The sequence below is a fragment of the Syzygium oleosum genome, unplaced genomic scaffold (assembly GCF_021117445.2).
Source record: "Syzygium oleosum isolate NSW1041296 unplaced genomic scaffold, Sole_v2.1 Sole_v2.08, whole genome shotgun sequence".
In the NCBI taxonomy this organism is placed as follows: Eukaryota; Viridiplantae; Streptophyta; class Magnoliopsida; order Myrtales; family Myrtaceae; genus Syzygium; species Syzygium oleosum.
Window position 1 is genome coordinate 11,882,977 of NW_026607492.1, and position 16,753 is coordinate 11,899,729.

Below are 16,753 nucleotides of genomic sequence, written 5' to 3' on the forward strand. Positions count from 1 at the left end.
AATACCATTTCACTGCACAAACGCATCAGTAGTTGGACAAGGTCCACGACATGTTCCCATCTCTCATACAGTCCACAAGAAGACCCCCACAATGATCCAAAGACCAAACAAATGTCCCGATTGCCCAAGAAATGGCCCAAAAAATGTGACCCATTGGCCCAATAACCTCTAACACAGCCCAAATAAGACTCAAAACCATCAGACCACACCCTTTTTTCACCTTCTATCAGTATCTGCAACAACAGAGGCAACAATATCAACTCATCACTCGGCACATATACAATTAAGGGAAAATGACGCAAATAGTCTCTAAAATTTGGCCCAATGTGCAATATGGTCCATGAACTTTTAATTTATTTAATGTGGTCATTAAACTTTACCGTAATATTTATATAGTGCGGGGATTACATGAATATGTATCAGAAGTCCATGGACGATATTGAATATATTAAAATTTCATAGAGCACATTGAACATTAGGTTAAAGTTCAGGGACCACATTGAACAAATTAAAATTTTATGAATCACATTGCATATTGGGCTAAAGTTAAGAAACTGTTTGTGTCATTATCCCTACAACCAACAAAAAAAGCAGTTTTCTCCACCTTTGGCATAACCTCATTAGGAATTGATCTATAACATGTTATTTAACTACAATAGTTTCTCCAAAAGGCATATGTTTCCTTATTAAAAATAAAAAAATGACCAAAGAAGAGAGAGAGAGAGAGAGAGAGAGAGAGAGAGAGAGAGAGAGAGAGAGAGAGAGAGAGAGAGAGAGAGAGAGAGAGAGAGAGAGAGAGAGAGAGAGTCGTGTATAAATAATTATTTCTTTAAAAAATCATAAAATGAAAAAAGCATTTGGTATTGTCATATTTTTTCCACTAAAGTAATCACATGACAATAATCTTAAATACTAATTTTGAGTGTAACTATTATATTAGACAAAATAATTATTGAGAAAACCTCGTGTATTTTGAAGTTGACAAAACCTTTCATTATTTATTTTGAGTCTGATAAATGCATTGAAGTAATTCTTTTGGGAACTACTCGTGAGGAGAAGTTTTTAGTCAAACCTAAATATCATGGCTGAAGCTTAAGAAAATTACTTAGTGGATATCATCAAGATCATTGAAGAGATATCATCAGAGCAACGGTGTGGATATCAGCAAAGCTTATATGCGGATATCATTAGAGCATTTGAATTCTTTAGACTCTATGCTAAAGTTGAATATCAACATATTGCAAAATCTACTATTGGAAATATATCCAGAGGCAAAATACCATTCAATACACTAGTGATATGGCTCGGATATCATATATAGAAATAAATGATTGACCTTCAATGTTAAAAATTGTTTTGCTACCTTCTACCATGACTGATAACTCATTATAGAATGGTGATCTTGGCCCGGTCTCAATGATAAATGGCTCCGATACAAACTAAGGTTCTCATCCCCAAAAGAGCTTTTGTGAGGTGAGGGCAACCCTCGAGCCTTTTAAATGGAGGGGCTTGGCTTCTCCCAAGTGATGTGGGACTCCCTTCCGCAGGGGCTTAACATCCACCTGGATTTGATTGATTGGCAATCACTCGAAAGGCAAGCTATCTTCCTTAATCGAAAAACTTAATTTATGGAAATCAAGATTTGTTTGTATGAGCGATCAAATCAACGGAGATTCTGATCTTATCTTTCAACAACTACTTGATCTTCATTATATAATCTCGTCTAACGAGTTGATTGGAGAGTGATCCTTTGAAAACTGTCCGACGGAGAATTGGAAAAGGAGACAAAGGTGCCAAAGAGAAAAGAGAGGTCTAGAATAAAAAATTCCAAAGTGCAAGAGAATTTCGATCTTACATACTTATCTTTCTAAGCTACAAACTGTACTTCTTGAGAGGCATTAAAAGAGTGTTTATGTGGTATAGTGAGACCTATCACAAATCTGGGTATCATCAATCACTTTTGTAACCTCTTATTGATTGATTAGTGAAATTCAGCCAGTAGGCTGTCAGCGTGGGAGAGTGGATGTAGGCTTGTTTCAAGCTTAACCACTTTAAATTATATGCTCAATTTCTTCTATCTCTCAACTCTTGCTCATTATTTTTTAGAAGTTTGCACACTTGTGAATATTATCAATCACCGTCAATATTCACGCTCTTAATTCACTTGATTTTGATAATATTCGAATTGATTGTCTTACTTCCGCATTAAAATTACAAGTTGTTTTAAAATCACTTATTCACCCCCTCAAGTTGATATTGCTAGCTAACAATAATAAGGTTAATCTTAATCTCCTATTGCATATACACCAAAATATTTCTAAGTTTATATTGCAAATTTGTCTAATCTTTCATTGTTCAAATGTTTTCTATTGCTCTCTTTCCTAGGTAAACAATATAGCTCATTGAATACCTTGTGTCAGCATACACATGATCAAATATTCATCAAACTAAGTATCATTATTTCGTGTACATTGAAATATCTCATGTTAAAAGAACAACAAACAATGATGGTGATGATAATGGTCAGTAAACAAATACGTGATTGAAGAATTTTAATCTAATTACCGTTAATATATGGAAAATATCATCCAAATTAAGTTCTATTGGATTGTTTAGATAACTACTGAATGGTTAAAAAGAGAGATTAGTACCCAATCAGTCCTAGATGTATTGTGCAGATGCTAATTCATTCATAAATTTTCCAATTTTGCCAATGTATCCTAAACTTTTAAGTAAAATTTCAATATACTTCTTCCAACCAATTGTCGTTGGAAATCGCTCTACTGCGATCCACAAGTCATCAACGTTATCGTGCCAAGTAGGACAGCTAGTGATAACTGGATACTGCATCAGCAATTCCAGAGGCAATTGGCCGTAATGACTATATTAGAATTTTGCACAAAATTTTAGGATTAAATTGGCACCCGCACAATAATTTTAAGACTAATTGGATAATTATCCAATAAAAGAGAGTAACATACAATTTTTTAGTTTCTTCATTTATATATGTCCCCATGTGAGAAATTCAATCTGTGTTGGAAATCCTGGAGATCCATTTACACATCCCTATTAGAAAGTTCAGCAAAAAAAACTTAAGCTGATAGATGGAGGGAGACTGCATGTATATAAAAAGCCTATAAATCCCGAAGTCAAGTAATATGGGATACCTTAACACCCCTCTCATGTGCAAGCCGAATTATGAAAGACGTGGAATTTTACGAATGTGGGGCTGCACACTCAAATAAGTTGTTCAGAACCAGACTCTGATACCATGTTAAAAAGTTTCAATTCAAAAGGTTGAACTGATAGATAGTGGGAGATCGTATATACATAAAGAACATATAAACCTTATATTTAAGCAATGGGAGAAATTTTAACGGTCTTTATGTCACTTCGATTCTATGATGTGTTTTGAATTAATCGATGTACAAATCGAATGTCGAGCTTCTGCTTATCATGCTGCCTGGAGCATTCCTCTTCTTTCGGCCCCTGGAATTTTTGAAGGAGACCTCACGACTTTCACGCGATACATCGCCTGCAGTAATCAATGACAGATTTGCATAGTTGGTTTTGTTAGCAAAGTCGAGAAAATAGGAGGATCAGTAAACTCTGATAGACAAGACGTATGGAAGCTATCAGTAGTTTGGCTATTACGGCACGGACTTTACAACGGACGGAATACCGACCCTCTTGTCTGAACCAAACTCGATGATGTCTGGGGGATGAATCCTAGCCGGGAAATTCGGAGTTGTGCGATACCGACGCCCCGCATTACTGCAAAAGCGATCTCATTACATCCTATAATTAAAGACTTGGTAAACGATAGGAGAACAAGAAACAAAGAAGACCCTTTTCCATGCTGCTTACTTGGTGATCCAGATACCGTGTTTGCTCCCCAGATCGGTCACGAAAAAGGCACCATCCTTATAGCTGATTTGAGCATGTACCTTTGAAATCTGAGACAAGAATGCCATGCGACTCCGACAAAGCGAAGTGGAAAGGTGCGAAAGAAACTAGAATAAAATGAACATTCACCTGTGGCAAAGGTATTGTCACCGGAACTCCGAGAAGATCATCACTTAGTTCTCTCCTGCAAGCCCAGGAAGTTATTATTAGCAAGAATACGAAAGGCTGGCGTCATGAAGCTAACGGACAGCGATGCCAAGGGCACATTGCTTTCGATTTGTCAATTAACTAAAGAACCCTACCTCATAACAAACAAAGTGTTTTCTTCTAACATGCGAGGTTATACTACAATGTTAAGATAAGATGCAGCATGAAATTGCTTTTTGAGAGCCATTTCCCAACTCGGTAGGTACTTGTCAAAGAATCAGGCCATAAAAGCAAAATCATGTTGATATCGTCCTTCATTCATTGATTCTCGATATGTTTCTGATGAAGTTTCGGATACCACATCCTGGAATAGTTGGTGGGAGATTCTTTATAGCAATCGCGATGCCGTTGATGCTCAAATGGGTATTGGGTGGTAACAGGTCAATCTTAGGAACACTGGCTTTGCTTTCCTTTACAATGATCCTGCAACTACATAAAACTCGTGACAAAGTACATCTGTTGTTTTTTTAAATGTATTTGGACTGAATCTGGGAAGTACGGTTTTTGACAGCTCGAAACTCGAGGGAAGGGCACCCTGTTGCAGACTCTCAGACAAAGTGTGATCCCTGCATTCCTGTAAATTATCTTAGGAATTTAAAATGTACAGCTGGTTCAGTCCAGTGTAAATATTTGATAAAATCATCAATGTCGAAGCTAATGCATATAAAATCCGTGTGACGAAAGGCAAATGATCAGTTGAGAAGATGGTTGGAAGACAATGATGCGCTGGAGCGTGCTATGAATGGGGAGTACGTATTTGAGCCTTGCGTTTAATAGTTCAGTTCCCATCATATTTATTCTTCATGACCGCAAGTCACTCTTTTTCACGCGCTTGTCATGTATTTTGCACTTTGCAGATGGATTCTTTTACCTTCTGGAAACAAGACTAGTCCACAGCAACCTATTTGTTTAAGTAGAGATGAAAGCACCAGCTGCATAATTGGGTACAGACTTGTTTAGTGTCCTTGGGCTCTTCGAGTTATTGTGCAGCACAGAGGTGGCATAGTACCGAGTCAGCTTCCCGTGTCGATGTTGAGAAAATATGAACCAGATCCGACCCACGTTCTAAGGTACGAGGAGATAGACGTGGACAACAAGGTGTCGTACGTGGAAAGACCAGTAAGGATTGAGGACAGAAAAGATCATGTGCTTCGGAATAAGACGATTCCAACGGTCAAAGTTGTATGGGAGCACCACGGAACGGAAAGTGCTACCTGGGAAAGTGAAGAGGCCATGCGACGTCAGCACCCCCATTTGTTTGAATAGATGAGTGTAGATTGCAAATTTTGAGGACGAAATTTTTGTAAGGGGGGAAGAGTTGTAACATCCTGAATTTCGACTCATTTCCGGGATCAATAATATTGATATTATTCCTCATTTAATTTTAGTAAGTCTCGCCCGAAATTGAGCTCTCTCGGGATACTAACCGGAAAGGAATGGCTAATTAGGAAAATGGTACGTGGACCAGGGACCCAATCGCGAATCGGGCACCGATTCCGAGAAACGACGAGGAAATATTTTGGGCCAATGTGGGCCGATCCTAGGAGGGTGACGGATTCAGTTTGGCCAATGACGTACGATCGGATCGCGGGTGATTCCGCACGACCGAGAGTGCGCGTGGCGAACAAATCCCGAACTTAAACTGAATGATTGCGACCCTCGGAACTAGCGATAATTCCTCACGTTTTCCCGGCAATCGAGGCCGTCACGACTCGAGTAACCCTAGGTCGATACGCGTAACCCCTAAACAGCCGCCCGTTAGTGAGAGACCCTAAAATTTTAAATTGAGCAATTTTGATCGCGGAATTGGATCCGGACTTGGACGTCAGATTTCGGGGTCGTGAGCGACTATTTTGCGAGGACGACGTCATTTTAGTGTGGCCACATATATTTGGGGTCAGTACTGTCGAAAAATGGAAATTCGGCCCGAAATCGGAAAATGACCATTTTGCCCCTAGGCCTAATTTGAGCATTCCGAATTTTGGGAAATTTGGAGAATTATTTGGGGATTAATTTAAGGATATATATCAGCCTAATAATTCATTTTAGCTTGGACCAAAAAGCCCCTCCATTATTGGATATGGATTAACCCTAACCAAGTGTATCAAGGGAAATTTGGGAATTTGGGAAAATTGGTCAAAGCTATTAATGGTCTTGTCTCTCTCTCATTATTTCTTCCTCACCAAGAAACATTCTTTCTCTCCTTCCCTTCTCCCTCTCCCGCCGGTTCCCTCTCTCCCTCTCTTCCGTCCGTGAGTGTCACCACTGCTGGAGCCGAGCACCGCTGCCATCGCCGCCGTGCCGCTCGTCAACTCAGCCTCACCACCACCGACTGTCCATCCTCTCTCTCTCTCTCTCTCTCTCTCTCTCTCTCTCTCTCTCTCTCTCTCTCTCTCTCTCTCCCACCGTCTCTTTCTCTCTCTCATTCGGCTGAGGAACACGCCGGATCAGCCTTCCCTTGGCCGTGAACCGCCCGGGTAAGCCGCCGGACCGCCGCTCGCCAAGCCGTTCGCCCGCCCAGCCGCGCCACCACCAACCTGACCTGTTCTCTCCCCTGTCCGAACCATCCCCTTTCCCTCTCTTGGCTGCGTGGGCTGCCTTGGACCGCCGCCAGCCGATCGCCGTAGCCGCCGCCGCGAGCACGCCGGAACGCCGCCGCTGGTTCCGCCGCACGCCGGCGATCAGCCGCCCGTTCCCCGCTGAGTTAGTCCTGTTCGGAGCATAGGATTAGGGTGAGTATTAACCTCTAAACCCTAGTTAGGACTAATTGTGCATTTCTAGATAGGATTAGTTGGATTTTAGGGGTTAATGAGGTTGGTTTTAGGGGTAATTAGTGATGAAATGCTATGGTTGATTGTGTGGTGAGCCTAATGACCTAATGTACTGATTTGGGAGAAAAATTTATGGCTTAGAGGGGCTGAATAGGTGGCTGTCCATAGTGGGTTTGATTGGCTTGAGTTGAGCAATTTTGGCATCGATTTGTGTTATTGCCGAGGATGCTTAGTTGGACCCAATTGTGGCTGAATTGTGCATGATGGTGTTCAATTTTGTGATGCCAAGTGTGAACTCTAAAGTGGCCGAGAATGAGGTTGTAGGGCGGGCCTTGATTTGGGCAAGTTTGTGTTGCTCTAATGGCGTGATTTGTGTGCCGTATCAAATTGTGCTTAATTGAAAATTGGATATACCAATAAAATGTTGATGGGTCATATTGTGGTACCAATGGAGCATGTCTTGGTATTATTGATTTGTGTACTCGTGGTTGAAATTGGATGCTCATTATGCATCGTGTTATTGCCCGAGTGCGGGAATTGCATGGCCACGCATTTCGTATGCTGAGAATGGGCATGAGACGATAATTGTGCGAGTATGCGTGCCCGACATGAGCATGTGATCACTTAAAATGCCCTGATGCATTTTACGCGAGGTTCAGATAAAAATTGGCTGTGTGCATGTGTGATCACGATAAACCCTGATGCGTTTTACGCGGGGTATTGATTCCGTCCTGATGCGTTTTATGCGAGACGATGCCCGGTTCGTCCGGAAGACGGCCAGCCTGATGCGTTTTATGCGGGTTTTGGTCCGTAATGAGATCGGTGTTGCGCCTGATGTGTTTTGACGCGGGCTAGAGACACTGGGCCTGATGCGTTTTACGCGGGCCATGAAGTGTTGTTAATTGAGAAATAGACCTGATGCGTTTTACGCGGGTCGAGCTCTAATTGAAAAATGAGCCATGTGCCAGAGTGCATTATTGAGCCAAATCATGAGCATAGCAAATGTGTGCCAGAGTGTGTTGGCCATTGTGCGTATCGGTGACTTGTACGTGAGGCAGGCATTATTGAGCATGAGCATGCATATGGCGTACGTGCGACCAGTGTGTTCGCGTATGTGCCGTGAATATTATTATGAAATGCCTAATCTGTAGGGTCGATTGTATGCTCGATCTGGGCCCGAGGGCCTAGGTCAATTGGTTGCAATTACTATGCATTGTGTGTTTTGTTTGCCTGTTAGGAGGTGCATGTTAGCCGAGTTTCGATTTAGGGGCTTCTGCTCGCTGAGATTCGTCTCATTGTTGTATAAACCCATCTTTTCAGACCCCCGGACCTGAGAATGCCAGATGTTCCAGTGCGTTTTGGGGTTCCGCACTAGCTAGGCCGGACATCGACCGAATACCCCTTAAGGAATGGGGATATGTACATTAGATATCGCACTGTAGTACTGGTTGATGTGGGAGAGGCGTACTACCAACACCACGAGTATATAGCCTGGTGTTTTAGGGACCGATTCGGAGAGCATGGACCTCTTCATACTTTTGATGTCCCGATTAACGGGCTAGGTGAGGTAGACACGCAGTGTCCCGACGAAGACTTAGTTAGCCCCGAAGCTACGCCTGATGAGAGTTCGAGCTTTGGCACCGAACCTGTTGTCTGGGAAGTAGATGAGAAGGAGCCGATGGAGGCAGATGAAGATCCAGAGCCCATGGAGCAGGACATGGAGCAGGAGGGTGAAGTCGAGCCAATGGATGCGGAGGAGGAGGCCGTGGAGGTTGAGTCCGAGCTGGACTCATTAGATTCCGAGGTAGAGTTATCCGATAGCTTTTCATCTTCTGAGTCTTCTGGTTCTGACCCGGACTGTGTCCCCTAGGTTAGCCTCAGCTTTAGATAGATCGGGCTGTACCTTTTTTGATCGAGACCCAGTCATAGTTAGTCGTCTAACCCCGGGCCACTGTCCCTTTTTGACCGTAGTGGCCGTAGACCAGTTTTTTTTGAGTCTGTTGTATGTTCTCCCTGTAAATGGATATTGTATATATTTTTTTAATAGTAATGAAATGTATATGTTTTTAATCATATTGATTCCCGATGTTGTGCTATCCATGGTTATCTTGTTTATTGTACGGGTGTATATCTATATATATACGTTGCTTCCGCATGTGTAATGATCTCTGTGTTGGGCGTTGGGTCGGCAATGCGTCTTGGGACGTCGCACCAAATTCAACCTTTCCGAGGGATGTTGCGCGTCGTGGGGTTCGGGCGCGTGACATCCCCGTTTGATTTGGTATCAGAACAAGGTCAGCTCGGTCCAATTAGGTCGAAGTCTGGAGTGATAAGGAGCGATGACCTTGGGTAGCCAGTAGGGTGACCTCGTGTGCTAAGTGTACCTCCTGACTGTCTGTGTTTGATTGAGTGCATAAGTAAATTGACCCGTGAAGTGTAGGTGCAGCAGGACCTGAGGTAAGTACGTGTACCTCCTTGTTTGAGGTCTTGTGTTGTTGGTGTTTAGCCGCATGCTGAGTGATTGATTGCTGCTGTGCTAGTTACCTGCCTAGGACCTTAGACCAGTTTAGTTTGGTTTAGGTCTCTAATTCCTGAATGGAATTATAGCAGGTAGGCAGGTAGTGAGATTAGTAAAGATGAGAAGAAGAGGAAAGGAACCTCAAGGTCAACCCAGTGCAGGAGGCCAAGAGGCCAGAGATCCTAGACTGGAGGATGTGATTCAGACCCTACACGAAATAGGGAATGTTATGGGTAGGCAGGCTCAGGAAAGGGCTGCCACCATTGCCCAGGCTGCTGAGGCTGCAGCAGCTGCTGCTGTGAATGAGAATAATGCCAATCAGGGGCAAGCCTAGATGGCGGTAAATAGATAGATGCACCAGTTAGTTGAACAGTTCTTGAAGCTAAAGCCACCTAAATTTACTGGAAGAGGTGACCCCGAGGCTGCACCGAGATGGGTAGAGGAACTAGAGAAGGCATTTGAGGTGTTGGGGTGCACCGAGGCTAAAAAGGTGACCCTAGCGGTATATCAATTGCAGGACAACGCCAATGATTGGTAGAAGGCCACCAGGGCTAGAGTGTTTCCAGAAGGTGTCGCCCCGACTTGGACTGCTTTTACCGAGAGTTTCTATGGGAAGTATTTCTCGGAAAGTGCTAGGGAAAGAAAGCTAGCAGAGTTTATGAGACTCCGCCAAGGTCAGATGACCGTGGATAAGTATGAGGCGGAATTTGCTAGATTGTCTAAGTTTGCGCCGAGGATGGTGGAGCATCCCGAGGACAAGGCGCGAAGGTTCCGGGAAGGATTGAAAGCTGATATTCGCATCTAGTTGATACCGGTGAATCTGAGGACCTATGAGGACATCTATGATAGAGCTCAGGCTCTTGAGCGGGACTAGGTAGACAGGGCAGCCGCATCTGGATCACGGTTTGCCCAGAATAGGGACAACCGCCGTTTGGGAAAGAAACCGATGATGGGAAATAGACGATTTGTCCCACCTGCTAAGAGGAATATTGGAAAGCCGAACCCTCCACCGAACCGATTTGGGACTTGTTTCAAGTGCGGGAGTTTAGAGCATCAGATTCGAAACTGTCCCCAGCAGCGCCCCTTAGGACCCCCAGGGCAACCGCAGCAACCCCGAATAGGGAATCAAGCCGGGAATGCCCCACCGGCTAATCAGGGCAGACCGCCAGCACAAGGACAAGTTTATGCGATGGCGCGTAGAGAGGCGGAGGATACGCCGGGCGTGGTCATTGGTACGATTTCTCTATGTGATCATGCTGCGTATGCATTGTTTGACCCAGGGGCGACCCATTCATTTATTTCAGAACAATTTGTTAGGCTGGTTGGGGTTGAGCCTGTATTGCTTGAGAATATGTTGTGTGTGATGACCCCATTGAATGATAAAGTGTTATTGTCGTTGGGGTGTCCTAGCTGTAAGATAGTGATTGGGGGTAGAGAAGAAAGGATCGACTTGGCAGTGTTGGCCATGTTCGATTTTGATGTGATAATTGGGATGGATTGGCTGGTAAAGCAGAAAGCCGTAATGGATTGCGGCAATAGGGTGATCCAGTTTAATTCGATTGGACATCCTAGATTTGAATTTCAGGGAAATCGAGGAGGAACCTCGATCCCTTGGATTTCCTCGCTCGAGGTGACTAAGTTGCTGGATGCTGGATGAAGGATGCGAGGGATATTTGGTGAATGTAGTAGATCCAACCGTGGCAGAACCTAAGTTGGAAGCAATACCTGTAGTGTGTAACTTTCCCGAGGTTTTTCCTCAGGAATTGTCAGGTTTGCCACCAGAGCGGGAAGTAGAATTTGTGATAGAATTGGCCGCGGGCACAGAACCGATTTCAAAGGCACCGTATCGGATGTCGTTGTCAGAATTGAAAGAGTTGAAAGTCCAGATGCAGGAGTTATTGGACAAAGGTTTCATTCGTCCTAGTGTGTCTCCATGGGGAGCACCGGTCCTGTTTGTAAGGAAGAAGGACGGGACATTGAGGTTATGTATTGACTACCGGCAGTTGAATCAGGTGACGATTAAGAATAAGTATCCACTGCCGAGAATCGATGGCTTATTCGATCAATTGCAGGGGGCTTCAGTGTTCTCTAAGATTGATCTTTGGACCAGATACCACCAATTAAGAATCCGGAAGGAGGACATTCCTAAGACCGCTTTTAGGACGCGGTACGAGCACTACGAGTTTACAGTGATGCCCTTCGGATTGACCAATTGTCATGCCCCGAACTCCTCGGTACGCGAGCATCCCACCTTCGGTCGATTATGGTGCAACGCTCCCAAGACGCGTCGCCGACCCAACACCCAAACAGAGATAAGGCACATGCGAAAGCAATAAACAAACACCTGTACAATGCAAACATATGAGACCAAAGATAGTACAACAACCAAGCAGGAATATAATTACTAATATATACATTTTCATTTCTACGAGGAAACCTTTTTACAATATCCATTTGAACAGTAAAAACATACAACCAAAAGCAGTCAACAGCCACCAGATCAAAAAGGGGCAAGTGGCCAGGGAGAGGTTAGGCCAGCTACAGGGAAGATCACAGTAAAAAAGGTACGAACTTCCCAACTAAGGGCTAAGACCTATACTAGGGCTCCCAATGAGGGTCTGAAGACTCCGAAGAACCATCCGACGACTCCTTCGAAGAACTCTCAGGAGGTTCAGATTCCTCTGACTCCATATCCTGTGCTGCAGCCCACTCATCCTCTGAATCCGGCTCCAACTCCGGGTCCAGGTATAATACTATCTCGCCTATCTCCTCATCCGAACCTAATTCTGGAACTTCCCCGTCCTCATTCGAATCTAGGTCCATGACCTCTAATATCTCCTCCTCTTCATCTACGAACTGATCAGGGTCTTCCACTATCACCTGCGGCTCCCCATCCATCACCTCATCCTGGACATCCAAATCATGATCATCCTGTGGGTTGATCACCTCACCGTCAGCAACAATAAGAGCCATCAAACCATTCTCATCAAGTGGGGCATCGAAGGTCTTGAGAGGTCGGCCTATGTTCCCGTCAGTGTCTCGAAGGCACCAAGCAACGTACTCTTGAGTTTGATAGAAGTATTCCCCAACATTGACAAAAACCACGGATCGATACCTAATATACGCTTCCCTATTGCCCGAAGGAAATACACTAGTCGACTGCTGGATCTGCGTCGGGATCCCAAAAAGTACTGGTAGCTCCGGCATGATCAGGGACGAGGGTCTGAAAAGTTTGGGTTATACAACAATGAGAACACGTCTCAGTGAGTAAAACCCCCTAAACCTAGGCTAAGCTAACATACATCTTCTGACAGACAAACCAATACAATCCACAAACAATAACCTAGGCCCTTGGGCCCATATCGATCACCACGCAGACCCTGCAGGTTAAACAGTTCGATATATAACAATCACGGCACATACGTGGCACGCATAGTCACACGTACGCCATACGCCTGGTCATGCTCAATAGCGTTTGTTTCGCATGCCAATCACCGAGTCTCACACATTCGTACACAAGCTCATGCATTCTTATGCATGCAAATGACCTCAACATGCCATGTTTCATTCTGGCTCACACTGCACACTGCACACTGGCTCAATGCTCAATTTATTAATCATTACGACCCGGGAAACGCATCGGGCCCAATGTCTATAGCCTGCTACAAAGTGCATGAGGCGCAACACTGTTCTCATCACAACACTTCGTGGCCCGCGTAAAAACGCATTCTCTCGGCCCAGTGTCTCTAGCTTGCTACAAAGTGCATGAGGCGCAACACCGATCTCCTTACAAACCAGAGCCTGCTACAAAGTGCATGAGGTTGGTCGTCATCCGGACGTACCGGGCATCGTCCTGCTTCAAAGTGCATGAGGACGGCACACCCCGCGTTAAACGCATCAGGGCGAAATGTGATCACACATACACACAGCCAGTTATTATCTGAACCCCGCGTAACACGCATCAGGGCGATTAGGTGATCACATGCTCATGTCAGGCACGCATTCTCGCACAATCTCAATTCATGCCTCATTCTCGGCATACAATGCGTGGCCATGCAATGCAATACAATACAACATGAGCATCACATATCTCACTCGGGTATTCCATCAATTCATGTCGCTATAACGTACTCAACTGGCCAATTTAATACCGTGCGGCCCAAAGCACAATTCAACAGTCGGAGAAGTAATTCAAGCCGTCAATTGACAAATCACACTCCGCACAATTTGGTCACATAAACACACGACATGGCAATACCCGATTTACTATAGTTGAGCACAACAATCAAGAATTCAGTCAACCCGGGCATACCCGGCTGTTCAGTCACATAAACCTCAATTTGTCCATTTTAGCCCGATAAATCACCAAGTGGACCGCCACTATTAATTCCAACATAGCGGACGAAGTCACACACCTAAATAAGCTTTGTACGGTGAGGCAATCAATGTAGCCATTCTTGCCATTCCATGGATGGCAGCGACTCTCAGCCGTCTGGCTTTCTCGTAGCTGGAGGAAATTCAGATTGAAATTAGAATCTAAGTTGACTGACAGATTGAAACTTTGATCAAGCTTAGCACAAAAAAGATAAAAAAGAGTACCAAATATGTCTCCTAACATGCACTAACTGCAGAAACTAGACTTATGTCATTGCTAGGGTCCTAGAAAAAGAAAGACAGCGTTCGAAGAAGTTAGATCTATGATACTATGTGTGCTTATTCGGGGGTGGTTGCTTGCTTGCACTATAGAGCATAATTGTGTCAAGAGTCTGATCGAACATCCATGCTTTGTACTGTGTATCAAATAGCAGAGCATTGTTGCTGATAAGTCAACAGGTTTCAGAACCAAAGGGAAAAATCGTCCCATTTGTCACTAGAAGATACATCCAAAGAGAGCAAAAATCTGACACAAAACATTGTATCCACGGAACTTGACCTTCTGGGCATTGTGCAACAAAGATGCTAATAAATAATCAACTACCTCTTCAGAGCATCAACCACATCAATTGGGGTCCCAAATTTAACGCTATTTTTCCATGCCTTCTCAAGCTCCAGGGAGAGTTGGTAACTATCCTGTGCAAATGAGAAATCAATTACTGGCTTCATTTCAACGGCCATATTCAAGCATTTGAATGGAAAAATTACCAAATCAGTCATAAACCTATTGTAATTGTGCCAATTCAGTCCTAAACCTTTTGCATTTGTGCCAATTCAGTCCATCCGGCTAATTTTGACATGCCGGCGCTGACGTGGATGCCGACCAACCTGCTGACGCTGACGTGGCAATTTTTTAACATTATTTTTTATTATTTTATTTTATTATTAATTTTATTAAATTTTATTTTTTCTTTTCTTTTTCCTTTCCTTTTTTTACTTCATCTTCATCTTCACCCTCTGGCTAGCGAGGTCGACCCCGCTGGCCGCTGGTGAGGCTCGACCCTGTCGGCGTTGGGCGAGGCCGACCTCGTCGTTGTTGGGCCTCACCAGCGACGACGAGTCCAAGCCTTGCCAGATCTGGCGAGGGGTCGTCCTCGCCGTCGCTATGGAGAGGGCTCGAACTCACCAGCGCCGGCGAGGACAACCCCTTGCCAAATCTTGCGAGGCTTGAACTCGCTGGCAACTGGCAAGGTCAGCCTCGCCCAGTAACGGCGAGGTTGAACCTCGCCAGGGGCCGACGGGGCCGACCTCGCCAGTTGCCGACGGGGCCGAGCCCTGGTGAGGTCGGCCGAGCCCTGGTGAGGTCGGCCTCGCCCAACGTCGGCGTGGTTGAGCCTCGCCAGCGGTCGGCGGGGCCAACCTCGCCGGCTTTCGCCTCTGGCCGGCTAGAGGTTAAAGATGAAGATGAAGGAAAAAGAAAAGAAAAGAAAAGCAAAGAAAAAATAAAAAAATTCGAAAAAATAAAAAGATAATATTAAAAAATTGCCATGTCAGCGTTTGTCAGCCGGCTGGCATCCACATCAGCACCAGCCGCCCAAAATTGGCCGGATGGACTGAATTGACACAAATGCAAAAAGTTTAGGACTGAATTGGCACAATTGCAATAAGTTTAGGACTATTTTGGTAATTTTCCCCATTTGAATTGAGCACTGAGTACAAACCTTCACTATGTTTAAAAGATGCTCAAATGGAAAGAATGAAGCAGACCAAAACATGCAAATTATAACACGCCTGTTGACCAAGCATGTTTATCAGATCACATACAATCTAAAGAGCAGTTCATAAAAAGGAAAAAAAAAACTTACTACAAATATACTGAAACATCAAAAAAGAAAAGATCAGGATATATCTCGAACCAACCAAGCATAAACATGTCAAAACAAGCGACATAGTCTTCTTGACTTGGAACTTCTTAACACTCGAATTTTGGGTACATACTTCAATGGCCATGCATCTCCCTTGCCCCATAGTTGGCTGCATAGCGTGTATGGAATCCCCAAGCAAAGTCACACGACCCTTTCCCCATGTAAAAACCGGTGTCCGGTCATATACGTCACGTCGAAGAATCGCCTCTTCGTCCGTGGCAAGTATTAGATCTATCACATTATCACACCAACCTTCAAATATTTTCAGGAGCCTTTCTTTTTTACCTGCGGAATCGTCACATGAAAGGAGATATGGTCATTTCAAGTAAATAAATACTCTGCATTACATACGGGAACGGGTTATTACTAGGGGTGTCAATAAAACCCGGGCCAGCTCGGCCCGACCCGCGCCGACCCGGTCCGGCCCTAAAATTTGGGGTATTTTGGGGTCGGGCCTTAATCTTCTTCGAATATGGCCCTAAAATTTGGGGTTTCATTAGGGTTGGGTAGGGTCAGGCCGACCCATTAACACTCTGGGCCGGCCCATCTCCCTCTCTCAGACTCTCAGTCCGACCGAGTTAGTCGCCAATCGCCATCGCCATCGGACGCTCTCTCGCCTCGCCTCGCCTCGTCTGCTCTCGTCTCTACCCCCGTCGATCATCTCTCTGCATCTTCGCTCGTCGCCGTCGCTCGAGGTCGGTCTCTCTCTCTCTCTCTAGCTCTGCAACGCCTCTGTTAAGGTTCGCCTCTGTTGTTGTCCTTTTCGCTCCGCTTGCCCTAGCGTCCTCGATCTGCTCCCTTTTGCTCCGCGATCGCTTGCGCTCGCGAGCTCCCACCCTTCCGTTCGCGCTCCGGCGAAGATTGCGGGGTCTCCTCGAGGATTCGGAGCGGTGGCCGGAGAGTGGTGGCGGGCGAAGCGAGAGTGAAATCTCCCGCTGATGGGGAGAGCGACGAGCTCAAGTTCCCCAAGCAATGCCGTGCGAGGCATCGGGACGAGAATGTATGTTTTTCTGGGTCGTGGGTCTTGAGTGTGATGGTGTTCTTGTTTCCTC

General features: G+C 44.9%; 1 pseudogene; it reads right to left on the reverse strand.

Annotated features, from left to right (window-relative positions):
* Nucleotides 1-3,444: 3,444 nt before the first annotated feature.
* The window catches only part of LOC115664152 (zeaxanthin epoxidase, chloroplastic-like), a 47,413-nt pseudogene continuing 34,104 nt past the window's right edge, over nt 3,445-16,753 (reverse strand).